At 43.6% G+C, this 9,102-nt stretch overlaps 1 protein-coding gene across 10 annotated transcripts in view; it reads left to right on the forward strand.

Moving 5' to 3' along the window:
• Positions 1–9,102, forward strand: part of MICAL2 (microtubule associated monooxygenase, calponin and LIM domain containing 2) — a 367,727-nt gene that overhangs the window by 248,759 nt on the left and 109,866 nt on the right. The gene's annotated exons all lie outside the window — the stretch shown is intronic.

The raw sequence follows: 9,102 nt of genomic DNA on the forward strand, positions 1-9,102 counted from the left end.
TCTCGCGTAACTTTTTCACCTGTACACATCACTATGTACTGATCTGAGACGAGCTTATGCCCTTTTGGTCCTACAGAAGAAAACTGCTTTACAAATGTTTTGTTAAGTGCGTGAACATAAAATACATCTAATGGGAGGAAAATCCAACCAAAAAGTTGCAATAAGGACTCCAAACAATCATTTTATTGACACTTTTCTTCAGCAAAAGTTGAGCTAAGTGTGCTGTAACTTTTTGTTTTCAATCTAAACCTAACTTTAAAAAAACAAACAAACTCTGAGAGAAATACAGCATTCTTGGTTGTGCACAGCAAATGTAAATAGATGAACAAAGGGCAGACTCGATCGTGAACACACTTCCAAGTTTAATGTTTAACTGGGAACAGTAAGTATGTTTCGCAACAATAGAACTTTGCTTCTCCTTCCGAGGCTACAAAATAATGGTTGAAAGCTTTGTGAAACCGAGAGGTGAAGCAGTAATAAACATTGCATTACACTGGCAGGTGTGTAAAGTCACGTAACACTTAGATGTTTTCTCTTTCTATTTCTCATGTCTTGAATATTTGTCAAAGTATTATTATTATTTTATGTTTTTATGTAGTCCTTCTCCTTTCTATCATTTTGTTAATTGGAACTGTTAATAGTTCTCATAGAGCTCTTCCATGTTTCTTGAAATTTGTTACTGTTCTTGTGAAGCCATTCCTTACGTCTTGGTCTTTGACATCTTTTTCTCCCTCCATTTTGTAGCACCTTTTGATTGTTGTCTCAGTGTACGTTAGTCTTTACTTTTCTCTCGTTTATTCTTCTTGGCACTTCCATTTGTGTATGTTTGGAATTGGCGGAGGAGGATTGGGTACTGGTGCCAGGTTTCTTCTATGTGGTTGCCAACCGTTTTCTAACTCTCCTTATCTCAACTTCACCATTTAATGAAAATTATCTTCCTTTACTCCCCCCCTTAACATTAAAGGTGGCCATACACTGGTCGATTTGCCATCAGATTCGACCAACAGACAGATCCCCATCTGATCGAATCTGATCAGAGAGGGATCGTATGGCTACCTTTACTGCAAACAGATTGTGAACCGATTTCAGCCTGAAACCGTTCACAATCTGTTGTGGTGGTGGTGCTGCTGCTGCCGCCGCTCCTCCCCGCCCCCCTCCCCCCCCGCATACATTACCTGGCGCAACTCCCAGGTCACTCTCCGCTCTTCTTCTCCGTCTCCGCTCTGGTCTCCGGCTCCAGCATGCTTCACTTCTTCCTGCCCGGCAGGAAGTTTAAACAGTAGAGCGCCCTCTACTGTTTAAACTTCCTGCCGGGCAGGAATAAGTGAAGGCATGCCGGAGACCAGAGCGGAAAAGAAGAGCGGAGACAGGGGGGCAGTCGTGCCGGCGGAGCAGGTAATGTATGCGGCTCTATTACGTCGGTCGTCGGGCACTCGAATGCCGCTAGCGATGCGCTCTTTACCCGCGGGCGATCGACGGTTATTTTCCGCACGGCGTGATCGACGGGATCGGACGAAATGGATCGAAATTCGGCGTGTAGCGCGAACGATTGGCAGCAGATTCGATCCCAGTGATCGAATCTGCTGTTGAAACGGCTGTAAATCGGGCCAGTGTATGGCCAGCTTAACTCTTTACTGATGCCTACACATATAATCCTAACACTCTAATGCGGGGAAAACACCATAAGATTTTTTTGGCAGATGGATGGTTCGTAACATAATTTACGACAGGTCCGATCTGTTTTTCGATCGTTGTTATGATCTATCTATCATAGAAGTGAATGAAAATCAATCAGAAAATTGATCGGACAGTTAATCTGAAAAATATTGTTTATTCCCAGCATAAGCTAACCATTCACTCCCTATCCTGCATAAGATAACATCATATAAATGCCTAGCCCTAATCTGTCGTCATTTACACCAAACTTTAACCGGTACTCCCCTTTCATTGTCCTTTTTAGCTTTAGTGCTTGGAACCCAAATACCCAGACTTTCCAGTAGAACCTTTAATTAATCATCTGTTCTCCAGTTCTGGCACCAAATCGACTGCCCTGTAACCTAAGATAGATGTGTTGCTGAGTACAGGCGCACAATTCTCCCACGCCAATTCCTCCAGTTTCCTTTAACTCTGAGATCTTAGAACCAAAATTGTAATAGTCTTTATTTTTTAAGAAGTAGCTCTTGCTGTATCTTGGATACGGTTATTTTTCCACTCTTTTCTAAGATCAGGGTTTACATTTCATGTCACTGTTTTATTCTGTTCGTCTTTAAAGAGACTCTTGAACTCATTCACTTACACTTCATTATTCTATTTTGTTGTCAAATTATGTCTCCTTTAACTTTCTTTGTGTGGCTTTTTTTGTTTAGTCACATGCCTAATTTTTGTAGTCATTTTAAAGTACCATATTTTTCGGGCCATAAGATGCTCCTGACCACAAGACGCACCTAGGTTTGAAGGACAAAAACCAGGGAATAAAATATACTAAACCTGGTGCATTCACGGTGCAGGGGCATCTCGTGGATCTTTTCCCCCAATTATTATGTGCCCCTTGTACCTTTTGTCCCCCTTGTGCCTTCCTTGTACATCCTGTGTCCCTTTGTACCTTTTGTGTCCCCCTGTGTCTTCCATCTCCCCTTTTGTTACCTTCTCTGTCCCCATTGTGTCCTCCTTTGCCCCCATGTGTCCAACTGTCCCTCTTGAGTCCTCTTTTGTCCACCTTGTGTCTTTCATTGTGGCCAGTCACTGATTTCTCTGTATCTAGTCTTACCTGAAACTTATGCTCACAGTGGATGTAGATTCCCTGTAACATCAGGAACGCAACAGAACAGGAAAGTTGTGCCGCCCATTATCCATGCGTTGCATTGCATATAGTGACGCATGAAGTCAATTAAAATTATGTACTGGTGGGAAGAGGCACCCCAATGTGAGTGTCAGAAGACAATGTTGGTGTTTGGAAGGTACAATATTAACTCAGTGTGAAGGTTAAAGAGCAAATTTATTGGACAGCAATATAAACAACACGTTTCTCGGGACTCACTTGCTTCTTCAGGTTAATAACACAGTGTCTTATCTTCCGGCAGCATGAGTGAGGAGCGTCTGTAGACTTAAAATTATGCTTCACTGTTTGTGTGTGTTGGGATGCCGCACGCGGTTATACCGCACCGGCCACACTGTAAACGCCACATAGGTGGTCCATTGCACTATAGAAAGCCGCATTACAATGCAGCCATTATTCTGCACCGCAAACCACCACTGTGAACATAGCCTTAAGGCGCGTACACACACACTACAGCAGCCAACGACGGGTCCGTCGGCACCTCCCGCTGGGCGGGTTTTCAGCAGACTGTAGTGCGTGTGTACGCACTGTCGGCGGACTGATAAGGCTGTTCCTGAACGATCCGCTGGGCTGAAAGTCAGCTGAGGTGGCTAATCAGCCGATAATCAGCGTGTGTACACCAGCCAGCCTCCCCCCATCCACATGCAATCCACCCAGTGGATCTACTCACCCCCAGCAATGCCGATCCCCCACCAATCCCACTGTTCATGCTGCTCCCGCTCCCACCGCGTGACATCACACACACGCCACTCTCCGTCCCTTCGTCGCCACCCTATATAGCAACACAGCCCAAAGTCAGCTACACAGCTGACACTTGCATGTGTAGCCTGGTCTAGCGATATCGCCCAAGGGGATCAGGTGCTGATCCTCAATGTGCGACATCCATCAAAAGTGTGTATACACTAGGCTGTAAACCACTAAACATTTCTTTATGCGTTTTTGTTTACTAAATATACAGATTTTAGCTTATTTATACACAGTTCATCAATTTTCATATCCCCCAAATCCACTGAAATAAATTGATTATGACTGCCGTAGTTCACGTATACCCTAAACCCAACCAACTCAGGGGTACATGTACTGCATGTTGAGAAGCTGTAGACTACTAAACGTTATAACTACTTAAAGAACTAGAAACATTGGAAAATCTAACACTGCAATCAATTGTGCTATGTCAGATTCTTCCTTATCCAAACTAGATAATACATGTCATTCCTTTTTAATGTCTTTATACTAACAGAAAGTATTCCTCCTTTACCACTTAGTTTTAACATTTGTTTCCTGTGCGATAAATTAAAGACCTCACTTGAATTTTTCAAGCCTTACCTCCTAAAGTTTAAACCTCCCTCCACAGTTGCATTGTCGATCTTCATTCTTACTACCTTGTAGATCTGCCTTCTTCTAATTCAGATTGCTGTCCCCCAAAAAATACCCTGATATTCCCACTACCCTAAATCATGGATTTTCTTGGATTCTGTTTACTATTCAGTCACTTATCTGATTTATAATATCTATTTGTACCTTCAACCATCCATTGTTTGTCCCAACCCTATTGTGCAACAGTTGACCAAGTGTTGGGGCTCTGAGCCAGACTGGCCCTTTGTTGAGGAAAATGTGAGTGCTGGGCTGGATTTTCGCGGTTTGTTGCCCTGATATAAAATACCGTGAGAGGTCTCCTGGTTCTTGGTCTCCTTCCATCTTCACGGAAAGTATATAGTGTGCCTAGTTAACTATACATGTTTAGGCAATATATTTTGTGTAGGATGAAAGCCGGTGCTAATCGATGACTCAGCTGGTAAGGTCATCCATGTCTTCTGTGTTGATCACTGTGTGTTCTACCGTACATACAAATGACGTCCATGGACAAGCCGTCGATTAAATGTCCTCATGCTGAAGATGTATTCATGTCAATCTATTACAGTGGAACCTTTTATAACATTATTCATTTTTAACTTTCCTATTTGTAAAAAGTCTAAAACAAGAGGTTTTACACAATTAAGTTAAGTAACTTGACTATAATCCAAGTCCATCATGACTGCTGCGATACGAAAGACATCATAAACTTTGATACCTGGCACAACATGTATGAAAAATGTTCTTTTTTTTTTTAAAGGAAACTAGATTTGTGTATTTTTATTGTTTATTAATAAACCAATGTATGGAGAATCACTCTAGGGTTGAAATATAACCATTTTGGAGTTAAAACTACCTTGGTGATGACAACAGTGGTCTCTCTACTCATTGACTGCATCTCATCATGCAGCTAAGCAGGGGGTTGCAAAAACACTGGAAAAACATTTCAGCCCTTTAAACTAATATTTACACAACATTCATAAAAGCGCAGTAGGATCCCAAGACCTCTGCTCCGCGCACGTTGTGTTATCATGCCTCGCAGCTGTTTCACTATCCGTCCACTCACGATTGAGATCCTCGTTGGTATTGAAATGATATTTTCTGATATTGTGTCCTTCTGCTCTCGAGAGACAACCATCTTCACTGCCAACATAAGAAGAGCTCAACAAGATAAACAGGATTAAACTCGGAGGAGAAGTACTGGAAGAGAAGATCATATTAACTTCCTTCTCACCAGATCAAAAGAAACTAGCAGGTGGTCACTGGTCAGAAGCCTGAGGTTAAGACGTAATAAGAGGCAATACTAATCATGCAGCATACCACAGAAAGGTCTGGTCCAAGTGGCACAATGAGCTTAATACAATAAGGCTGGGGAGCATACTGTAAGTGGTCCAGTAAACCTGGATGCAGCATACCACAGAAAGGTCTGGTCCAAGTGGCACAATGAGCTTAAAGGTGGCCATACACTGGCCCGATTCACCGCCGTTTCGACAGCAGATTCGATCACTGGGATCGAATCTGCTGCCAATCGTTCACGCTACACGGCGAATTTCGATCCTTTTCGTCCGATCCCGTCGATCGCTCCGTGCGGAAAATTAGCGTCAATCGCCCGCGGGTAGGCAGCGCGTCGCTAGCGGCGTTCGAGTACCCGACGGCCGACGCAATAGAGCCACATACATTACCTGCTCCGCCGGCACGTCTACGCCCGGTCACCGCTGCTCCGTGTCCGCGCTGGTCTCCGGCATGCTTCAGTTCCTCCGGCCCGGCAGGAAGTTTAAACAGTAGAGGGCGCTCTACTGTTTAAACTTCCTGCCGGGCAGGAAGAAGTAAAGCATGCCGGGGTCGGAGACCAGAGCAGAGACGGAGCAGCGGTGACCTGGGGACTGGAGTCGCGCCGGCGGAGCAGGTAATGTATGCGCGCATGCGGGCGGGGGGAGCGGCGGCAGCACCACCACCACCACAACAGGTTGTGAACGGTTTCAGGCTGAAATCGGTTCACAATCTGTTTGCAGTAAAGGTAGCCATACGATCCCTCTCTGATCAGATTCGATCAGATAGGGATCTGTCAGTTGGTTGAATCTGATGGCAAATCGACCAGTGTATGGCTACCTTAATACAATAAGGCTGTGGAGCATACTGTACTGAAATCTTCTTTTTCTTATTACTGTCTGCTCTTAAGGTGGCCACACACAATACAATTTTTTAAAATTTCTTTTCAATTTAAGGTTTACAATCATTTTTTTTTATTTATTGTAACAGCTAAAAAAATCTGACCAATGTGCCACACACAATTGTTCCCCAATTATGAAACAAAGTTTTGAAATCTCTTGGAACATTGCTTGGGAGTAAATATAAGGAAATTGACAATCTACCCTACACCATTAAATTTTCATAAAAAATAAGAGAAATCCACCACTCCCAATCGACTTATATTGAATAAAATGGAAAATTCGATCAGATTTCTTGTTAAAAAAAAAAAAAAGTTTCGATGTTTCAGGTCAACGATTGTATTGTTTGTGTGTGGCCACCTTTAGTGGCAGTGGTCATGTTTTATCTAACGTAATAAACTTGAATAAGAGGAGGCTTTCCTGGACTTATTAAATTAATTTCCTGTAGTTAGAAAAAGTGCTCCAAATGAGTACTTACCTAGGTGGGGGAAGCTTCAAGATGCTCCAGAGGCTTTTTCTCAGTCCCCCTCCTCCTCGCTATTCCAGTGTTAGGACCCTCTGAAGCCCATCAACAAGGGCTTGTTAGCTAAGCTCGCCCTCAGTGCGCAGACACAGACGGCTCGCACCTGCACACTTGCATGGAGCCAAGCGCTCCTGCCTTTTTCTTTCAAGCACAAGTGGGAACTTCATGCTACTGCACAGGTGCAATCCATTCTTTGCAGTGCAGCCACACTCATTCTCATATGGGAAGGTGGCTTCAGGGTCCCAGCACTGGAATGGCCTGACGGAGAAGGAAAGAGGAAGCCTCTGGATCAAGAGGCTTCCTTCTACCAAGGTAAGTATTTTGTTTTTGGCAGAAAAAATACATGTTTGTTTTAAAGTGAATCTTTGTCCAACTGTTGAGAGACAGGCTTGAGTCATAAGTTGTGTCCAGCCCTTCCTTCCTCCCTGAGCTGCTCTAATTGGCTGACTGTAACAATTTCTAGTTGTGGTATTTGTGCCAGGATTTGTGGTCTAGCAAGACCTGGCCAATGGGAGCAGTTAACTTTGGCAGGAAGGGGTGGACACAACTTGACTACACTTAGAGTTGAACACAGGTTCATTTTAATGCCTTGCTTTGACTGCTACATGTGACAGTAAAAGGACAAACTCTTATGTGGTAGGGTGCTGGGCTTGCCAGTAAGAAATCTCAGGATAGGAAGCAGATAACCATTTAAAGTTGAGGAACACAGAGTCAGCCTAGTTTACTTTGCTGTGAATGGAGGAGGGGTTATCTGACTTATGTGGGTCATTCTCTTGTGTGGTGTAAGTTAATTTCAGAACAGTAATTGTCTGTTACAGCAGGGAATCCAGAAATGTAATGCCTATTGAAGAGGAAGGAACAAGAGTAGGGAGTGGCAGAAACAATGATAAGATGAAGTAATAAGGAAGGAGAGGGAAGTAATAAGAGTGGGGAGTGGCTGGAAGAGTGATGAGAGGAAGGAGAGAGAGGAAAAAGAGTGGGAAGTGGCTGGAAGCATGATGGATGGAAGGAAAGGGAAGAACAAGAGTGGGGAGTGGTTGGAAGAATGATCATAAGAAGGAAAATAATGCAAATTTCCTGGAAGTAAAATGGGAGGAAAGAGAAGGAAGAACAAGATAGGGAAGAACAAAAGTGGAGAGTGGCTGGAAGAATGATGGCAGGAAGGAAAAGGAAGAACAAGAGTGGGGAGTGGCTTGAAGAATGATGAGAAGAAGGAAAAAGAACGGGGATTTCCTGGAAGTAGAATGGGAGGAAAGAGAAGGAAGAAAAAGATAGGAAAAACAAGTATGGGGAGTGGCTAGAAGAATAATGGGAGGAGAGAGAGGGACAAACAAGAGTGGGGACTGGTTGTAGGAATGATGGGAGGAAGTAGAGGGAGGAACAAGAATGATGAGTGGCTGGAAGAATGATGGAAGACATTAGGGGGAGGAGTAAGAATGAGGAGTGGCTGGAAGAATGATGGGGAAGTAGAGGGAGGAACAAGAATGAGGAGTGACTGGAAGAATGATGGGGGGAAGTAGTGGGAGGAAAGAAAAAAGGAAGAGGAAGGGGAGACGGAAATATATTTAAATGTCTTGCATTTGATAACCATACACATCGAAAATGTCTTCTTGAGGTCTCCTCAGAAGACAAAACTTAGGTGCTCCATCATTTCATTACCTGTAGTAGACAGGACCAGCTCTGGTGCTCTAGGCGAGTCCTCCGCATCCTCCACACCTTATTGTTTTGTTCAGCACATTAATACACCAGTTATTAAATATTTCGTGTCCATAGACTGTCCATTTCCTGTCAGCAACAATCCCGCGTATATGAGCAGAAGAGATAGGAATTGTACCCTACATACCTTCCATCAGGGGTGATACTAAGGGTGAACCAGCAGTAATATTACAGGTAATGTATACTGTAATGTATATGCATGTATACACACACCAGATGACTGGTATAACATTGACTACCTCATTGCAATGGCTCCTCTCAAGGAGTGGTATATATCAGGCAGCAAGTGAAAAGTCGGATCTTAAAAGTGAGATGTTGGAAGCAGGAGAAATGAACAAGTGTTCGGATTTTGGTGACTTTGACACTGTGATGACTTAGTCAGGGGATCTATAAAGTGGGAGGTCTTGTGGCCTGTTCCTGAAATGCAGTGGTTAGTACCTACCAAACGTAGTCCAAGAAAGGACAATCAATAACGCTTGTGGGGAGAGAAGGCTGGCTTGTCTGGT

The sequence above is a fragment of the Hyperolius riggenbachi genome, chromosome 11, assembly GCF_040937935.1.
Source record: "Hyperolius riggenbachi isolate aHypRig1 chromosome 11, aHypRig1.pri, whole genome shotgun sequence".
NCBI lineage: Eukaryota > Metazoa > Chordata > Amphibia > Anura > Hyperoliidae > Hyperolius > Hyperolius riggenbachi.